Genomic DNA, 8,554 nt, shown 5'->3' on the forward strand with positions numbered 1-8,554 from the left:
AGGAAGGGACTTAGTGAACCCACTATACCCCTCACTTCCACACCAAAGCATGGGGGGCAGTAGTTAATCCAGTGTATCACAACGCCCCAACAAATAGTGCGAGAGGAGCATTAATTAACCCTGTACCCCCATTTTCCCACCAAAGAGCTGGGGCATTAGTTAATTCACTGTACAGCCGCTTCCAACAAAGAGAGGGGGAGGGCCTAAATAAATGCACTGTCCGCCCACTTCCCCAACAGAGAGAGGGGGATGGGCAATATAAACCCATTTTACCTCCACTTTCCCGACCAAAAGAGGAGGAAGGTGATGAGTGAACTCTCTGTATCTCCACCTCCTCAGCAGGGGGAACCCAAAGAGAATTTGTTCAGCTGGCCAGAGAGGGAGAGACTATTAAATCACTATCCACCTACTCCCCAAGCAGGGAATTTGGGAGTGGATGTGTCTCTACACTAAGGACTCAGTTACTGACATTACAAGACGGCTTGTAGCTTACTGGCTGAAGATTTTAAAAGCCCATCATGCTAAAGATGTTCTTAAACTATCTATGCACGCAACAAATTTTTGTTTAGCACCCTTGTTCCTCTTATCCATATGCAACAACTGATTTCCCAAAATCCAAATCCAGATGGTGATTAAATTCTGCCTGGGTTTTCGCTGTTCTCTCCTGAGACACTTCCTTGTATTTTTGCATTCGGTCAATGATGTCAGCTTGCAACTCACAGAAAACACATTTATAAGCAGAAAGTTCAACATATTCTACATCGGTACCAATAATACCCACAACTGGCAAAGCTACAGGCAGCTGATACAAATACACAGACAGATAAAGACACAAACACTAAACATACAGGCACACGTACACGTACACACACCCACAACCATATACATAGCACACATAGACACAAACACACACATAGATGTACACATAGAAACACATGCATACATATACACATAAACGAACAAAAATTTACAAACATGCACATAAACACAAACAAGCACACGTTTATGTACACAGAGACACTCGTGTACACACACACACAAATCCACACACACAGGCCGGCATGCACAAACATCCACGTGTCCACACAGATACGCAAATATGCAAACACAAACATATAAAACCATACACGCAGACTGACACAAGAATATGAAACACAACTGTGAGCAATAACATATACATAATAGTAAAAATAATGTTTATTGTCACAAGTTGGCTTACATTAACACTGCAAGAAGTTACTGTGAAAAAACGCTAGTCGCCACACTCTTGGCGCCTGTTCGGGTAGACAGAGGAAGAATTCAAAATGTCAAAATTACCTCACAAGCACATCTTTTGGGACTTGTGGGAGGAAACCGGAGCACCCGGACGAAACCCACACGGACACAGGGAGAACGTGCAGACTCCGCACAGATAGTAACCCAAGCCAGGAATCGAACCTGGGACTCTGGCGCTGTGAAGCAACAGTGCTAACCACTGTGCTACCGTGCCGCCCGTAATCGCACAATTTCACAATGACAGAAATATTTCCATTAAAACAGAGACAATAATCCACATTAACACACTAATGGGCACATGTAGTTACATATTAACAGATTCGTACACAGGCTCATACAAACACACATTAGTGCACATGGAGGCATCAATACACAGCAATAGATAGTTATAAACAAACATCAACGCATAAATAGCACTGCTGCCTCACAGCGCCATAAACCCGGGTTCAATTCCAGCCTCGGGTGATTGTCCGTGTTGAGTTTCCACGATCTCCCGTGTTTCCTCCCGGTGCTCCAGTTTCCTCCCACAGTCCAAAGATGTGCAGGTTAGGTGGATTAGCCATGCTATATCACCCCTTCGCGCCCAAAACGTTAGGTGGTGCTACGAGGTTCTGGGGATAAGGCAGGGCGTGCACCGTGCACCTCGGTAGGGTGTTCTTTCGGAGGGTCGGTGCAGACTCAATAGGCCGAATGGCCTCGTTCTCCACTGTAGGGATTATATGATGATGATTCTGTGATGAAATACACGCATTGACACACACACACGCATTTATCCAGGCACAAACATTAAGACACTGGCATGCATGATGAACGCAAAAAGACACATTAACACATATATTACTGGACAGGGAAGTATAAACACATATTAACACAGGCAATAATATATAAACATAGATTTCAACACATACAATATAACACTCATATATACACATTGACAGAAGACAAACAAAGTTCACACACAGGCGCTGACACACAAATACACAGGCCAATCCTCATTGACACGATGAACACACAGTGAACCTACACAGACATCTGGACACACAACAGAGGAGTAAATCAAAACACGGAATTTCGCATCTACACAGACACAAAAGATAAAGAACAAACACAAACTTCAGGCAATGGCGGCACGGTGGCATAGTGGTTAGCGCTGCTGCCTCACGCCACCATGGACCTGGGGTTGATCCCGCTCCTGGGTCTGTGTCCCAGTGGAGTTTTCACATTCTCCCCATGACCAGTGGGTCTCACCCCGACAACCCAAAGTTGTGCAGGGTAGGTGGATTGGCCAGGCTAAATTGCCCCTTAATTAGAAAAAAAAAGTTAAAGACATCAATTTCTGAGTGTCACGAACTCAACAGTAGATATGCAATGACAAATATATTAAAGAATGAATAAGCAGCGGGAGAAAATGAAACGAGAATATTAAAAATAAATCCTGGATTAATAAGCAATCTGATTATATTTATTTGCTCTATCCTCATAGATACCACAGACCACACCTGGCCTGAAGACGATGAGGATGATTACGGGAACATCTGGACAACCGCTTCCACATTCATCACCCTATTCTTCCTGAGCATTTCCTACAGCGCTGCAGTCACTCTGGTGAAGGTGAGAAGATTCAATCCACTCACACTTCAAACTGACAGAAGCCGTTTCAAAAATCTCTAAATGTTTGATTGATTAAAAACTCTAACATCAATGTCCCAGATCATAAACATCTGCTTCATCATTTTCTCTCTCTTTTACAGATCAAGTGATCGGTTAACTTTCGGACGCTGTAGACTTTCCCCAGCTGTTTATTATGATCTGTGTGTGACAGAAATACAATATCTCCTCTTGGTGACTAACAGTCAAATCTTCTCAGTTTATTATTCTGCATCTGTAACTGAGACAATCTTGGACAGTATTTCTGTTTCCCAGTTTGAAATGTACGAGATAATTTTGGCTGTAATATAATTGTAGCTAATAATTTCCCTCAATATCATGTCTAAATAAAGTAACTTATCTCGTTCCTTACTCATATCTTTGGCCTTTCCTTTACATTGAGCTCCTGTTCTCTCTTTCTGGTGTCTGTTACAGTTGTACATACATTTGGCAGTTCAGAGGGCATGTGTTCTGTTCTCACTGTGACCCTCAATCGTTATGTTTCCTTTCGTCAACTTCAAAATAAACTTTTGTGTAATATTTTCTCTGAAATTTTAATAAATATTGAATGAAAAATGAAGAAAATAAGACTTGTCTGAATCCTTTCTCTCAGGTCCATCGGCACCGCTCCATTTCCCCGATTACGCAGTTTTCTCCCCTTTCCCAGACAGATATTTCTCACCAGTCCTGTCTGGGATGTGTCTGAACTCAAGGCCCCTCAGTGAAGAGCCACTGCGCCACCAAGCGGCCCATCCGGGTAAACACACCTTCACCTTTGCCTTTTTATGGTTAAACTCCAGCGACAGGATGATTGCACAGCTAAAGAATTCCACAGATTCACTGCGCTCTGAGAGAAGAAATGTCGCTTCATGTCTGTCTTAAATTTGAGACCCCTTACTTTGAGATTATGCCCTCTGGTCCTGGACTCTCCCACAGGAGGAAACGTCCTCTCAGCATCTACCCTGTCAACCCCCCTGAGAATGCTTATGTCTCAAAAAGGTCACCTCTCATTCGTCTCAACTCCAATGAGTACAGGCCCAAACACCTCAACCTCTTCTAATCAGAAAATCTCTCCATATCCGGGACTAACCTTTAGTTCATTGGATTAGGCCAGTTTTCAGAGGCTAGATTCACAGTATAAAAGTGACCCACCGACTGTGCTGAATTTGGTGCATTTGAGTGCTATAGTGAGAGTTTGGTGACTGAGGGAGCTGGGTGCGGAGGGAGTAAGGTGTTCCTTTTATTTTGTTTGTTACATTTCCTCAAAGAGCGAGAAGGGAGCCAGGAGTTTACAGAGAGTGCAACTGACTGGGAGCAGAGTCGGAGGGCGGAGGTCCAGTTGGTCCACAGGGCAGCTATATTCTGTACGGTAAGAGGGGATGGAGGCTAGGCCAGTTGCATGCTCCTCCTGTAGGATGTGGGTGGTGAGGGATACCACCAGTGTCCCCGCTGACTATACCTGCGGGAAGTGCACCCAACTCCAGCTCCTTGGAGACCGTGTTAGGGAACTGGAGCTGGAGCTGGATGAACTTCGGATCATCCGGGAGGCAGAGGGGGTTATAGAGAAGAATTACAGGGAGGTAACCACAACCAATGTACAGGACAAGAGTAGCTGGGTTACAGTCAGGGGAAAGGAAACAAACAGGCAGACAGTGCAGGGATCCCTCGTGGCTGTTCCCCTTCAAAACAAGTATACCGTTTTGGATGCTGTTGGGGGGGGGGGGGGGTGACCTACCGGGGGAAGGCCCTAGCGGCCAGGTCTCTGGCACTGAGTCTGACTCTGGGGCTCAGAAGGGAAGGGGGGAGAATGGAAAAGCAATAGTAACAGGGGATTCAGTGGTTAGGGAAATACATAGGAGATTCTGTGGTCGCGAGCGAGAATCCCGGAAGGTATATTGCCTCCTGGTTGCCAGGGCCAGGGATGTCGCGGATCGTGTCTTCAGGATCCTTAAAGGGGAGGGGGAGCAGCCAGAAGTCGTGGTGCACATTGGTACCAAGGACGTAGGTAGGAAAAGGGATGTGGAGGTAATAAACAAGTTTAGGGAGTTAGGCTGGAAGTTAAAAGCCAGGACAGACAGAGTTGTCATCTCTGGTTTGTTGCCGGTGCCACGTGATAGCGAGGCTAGGAATAGGGAGGGAGCGCAGTTGAACACATGGCTGCAGGAATGGTGTTTGAGGGAGAGCTTCAGGTATTTGGATAATTGGAGTGCATTCTGGGGAAGGTGGGACCTGTACAAGCAGGACGGGTTGCATCTGAACCAGAGGGGCACCAATATCCTGGGAGGGAGGTTTTCTAGGACTCTTCGGGAGGGTTTAACCTAATTTGGCAGGGGAATGGGAACCGGATTTGTAGTCCAGCAACTAAGTTAGCCGATATTCAGGACGCAAAAACGTGTAGTGAGGCAGTGGGGAAGGGAACACTGACAAAGGAGAGTACTTGCAGGCACGGAGATGGGTTGAAGTGTGTATACTTCAACGCAAGAAGCATCAGGAATAAGGTGAACTTCAGGCATGGATCGGTACTTGGGACTACGATGTGGTGGCCATCAAGGAAACTTGGTAGAAGAGGGGCAGAAATGGTTGTTGGAGGTCCCTGGTTATAGATGTTTCAATAAGATTCGGGAGGGTGGTAAAAGAGGTGGGGGGGGGGGGACTGGCATTGTTAATTAGAGATAGTATAACAGCTGCAGAAAGGCAGTTCGAGGAGTATCTACCGACTGAGGCAGTATGGGTTGAAGTCAGAAATAGGAAAGGAGCAGTCACCTTGTTGGGAGTTTTCTATAGGCCCCTCAACAGTAGCAGAGATGTGGAGGAACAGATTGGGAAACAGATTTTGGAAAGGTGCAGAAGTCACAGGGTAGTCGTCATGGGTGACTTCAACTTCCCAAACATTGAGTGGAAACTCTTTAGATTAAATAGTTTGGATGGGGTGGTGTTTGTGCAGTGCGTCCAGGAAGCTTTTCTAACACAGTACGTAGATTGTCCGACCAGAGGGGAGGCCATATTGGATTTGATTCTTGGTAATGAACCAGGGCAAGTGCTAGATTTGTTAGTGGGGGAGCATTTTGGAGATAGTGACCACAATTCTGTGACTTTCACTGTAGTAATGGAGAGGGATAGGTGCGTGCAACAGGGCAAGGTGTACAATTGGGGGAAGGGTAAATTCGATGTTGTCAGACAAGAACTGAAGTGCATAAGTTGGGAACATAGGCTGTCAGGGAAGGACACAAGTGAAATGTGGAACTTGTTCAAGGAACAGGTACTACGTGTCCTTGATATGTATGTCCCTGTCAGGCAGGGAAGAGATGGTCGAGTGAGGAAACCATAGTTGACAAGAGAGGTTGAATGTCTTGTTAAGAGGAAGAAGGAGACTTATGTAAGGCTGAGGATACAAGATAGCCAGGAGGGAACTGAAGAAAGGGATGAGGAGAGCTAAGAGAGGGCATGAACAATCTTTGGCGGGTAGGATCAAGAAAAACCCCAAGATCTTTTACACATTTGTGAGAAATATGAGAATGACTAGATCGAGGGTAGGTCCGATCAAGGATAGTAGCGGGAGATTGTGTATTGAGTCTGAAGAGATAGGAGAGATCTTGAACGTGTACCTTTTTGCAGTATTTACAAATGAGAGGGGCCATATTGTTGGAGAGGACAGTGTGAAACAGACTGGTAAGCTCGAGGAAATACTTGTTAGGAAGGAAGATGTGTTGGGCATTTTGAAAAACATGAGGATAAACAAGTCCCCCGGGCCGGACGGGATATATCCAAGGATTCTATGGAAAGCAAGAGATGAAATTGCAGAGCCATTGGCAATGATCTTTTCGTCCTCACTGTCAACAGGGGTGGTACCAGGGGATTGGAGAGTGGCGAATGCCGTGCCCCTGTTCAAAAAAGGGAATAGGGACAACCCTGGGAATTACAGGCCAGTTAGTCTTACTTCGGTGGTAGGCAAAGTAATGGAAAGGGTATTGAGGGATAGGATTTCTGAGCATCTGGAAAGACACTGCTTGATTAGGAATAGTCAGCACGGATTTGTGAGGGGTAGGTCTTGCCTTACAAGTCTTATTGAATTCTTTGAGGAGGTGACCAAGCATGTGGATGAAGGTAAAGCAGTGGATGTAGCGTACATGGATTTTAGTAAGGCATTTGATAAGGTTCCCCATGATAGGCTTATGCAGAAAGGAAGGAGGCATGGGATAGCGGGAAATTTGGCCAATTGCATAACGAACTGGCTAACCGCTAGAAGTCAGAGAGTGGTGGGGGATGGAAAATATTCAGCCTGGATCCCAGTTGCCAGTGGCGTACCGCAGGGATCAGTTCTGGATCCTCTGCTGTTTGTGATTTTCATTAATTACTTGGATGAGGGAGTTGAAGGGTTGGTCAGTAAATTTGCAGACGATATGAAGATTGGTGGAGTTGTGGATAGTGAGGAGGGCTGTTGTCGGCTGCAAAGAGACATAGATAGGATGCAGAGCTGGGCTGAGAAATGGCAGATGTAGTTTAACCCTGAAAAGTGTGAGGTTGCCCATTTTGGAAGGACAAATATGAATGCGGAATATAGGGTTAACGGTAGGGTTCTTGGCAATGTAGGGGAGCAGAGATCTTGGGGTCTATGTTCATACATCTTTGAAAGTTGCCACTCAAGTGGATAGAGCTGTGAGGAAGGTCTATGGTGTGCTAGCGTTCATTAACAGAGGGATTGAATTTAAGAGCCGTGCGGTGATGATGCAGCTGTACAAAACCTTGGTAAGGCCACATTTGGAGTACTGTGTACAGTTCTGGTCACCTCATTTTAGGAAGGATGTGGAAGCTTTGGAAAAGGTGCAAAGGAGATTTACCAGGATGTTGCCTGGAATGGAAAGTATGTCTTACGAGGAAAGGTTGAGGGTGCTAGGCCTTTACTCATTAGAATGGAGAAGGATGAGGGGCAACTTGATAGAGGTTTATAAGATGATATGGGGAATAGATAGAGTAGACAGTCAGAGACTTTTTCCCCGGGTTGAACAAACCATTACAAGGGGACATAAATTTAAGGTGAATGGTGGAATATATAGGGGGGATGTCAGAGGTAGGTTCTTTACCCATAGAGTAGTGGGGGCATGGAATGCACTGCCTGTGGAAGTAGTTGAGTCGGAAACATTAGGAACCTTCAAGCGGCTATTGGATAGGTACATGGATCACGGTAGAATGATATAGTGTAGATTAATTTGTTCTTAAGGGTAGCACGGTAGCATTGTGGATAGCACAATTGCTTCACAGCTCCAGGATCCCAGGTTCGATTACGGCTTGGGTCACTGTCTGTGCGGAGTCTGCACCTCCTCCCCTTGTGTGCGTGGGTTTCCTCCGGGTGCTCCGGTTTCCTCCCACAGTCCAAAGATGTGCAGGTTAGGTGGATTGGCCATGATAAATTGCCCTTAGTGTCCAAAATTGCCCTTAGTGTTGGGTGGGGTCACTGGGTTATGGGGATAGGGTGGAGGTGTTGACCTTGGGTAGGGTGCTCTTTCCAAGAGCCGGTGCAGACATGATGGGCCGAATGGCCTTCGTCTGCACTGTAAATTCTACGATAATCTATGATTAATCTAGGACAAAGGTTCGGCACAATATCGTGGGCCGAAGGGCCTGTTCTGTGCTG

The 8,554-nt window shown here is 45.9% G+C and overlaps 1 long non-coding RNA gene across 1 annotated transcript; it reads right to left on the reverse strand.

Annotated features, from left to right (window-relative positions):
* Nucleotides 1-1,179: 1,179 nt before the first annotated feature.
* Nucleotides 1,180-2,614, reverse strand: LOC140422650 (uncharacterized). The gene is made up of 2 exons (XR_011947538.1): nucleotides 2,389-2,614; nucleotides 1,180-1,981 (listed from the first exon to the last, which is right to left on the reverse strand). It is a non-coding gene; the product is annotated as an uncharacterized lncRNA (long non-coding RNA).
* Nucleotides 2,615-8,554: the final 5,940 nt, after the last annotated feature.

Source organism: Scyliorhinus torazame, chromosome 5 (assembly GCF_047496885.1).
Source record: "Scyliorhinus torazame isolate Kashiwa2021f chromosome 5, sScyTor2.1, whole genome shotgun sequence".
In the NCBI taxonomy this organism is placed as follows: Eukaryota; Metazoa; Chordata; class Chondrichthyes; order Carcharhiniformes; family Scyliorhinidae; genus Scyliorhinus; species Scyliorhinus torazame.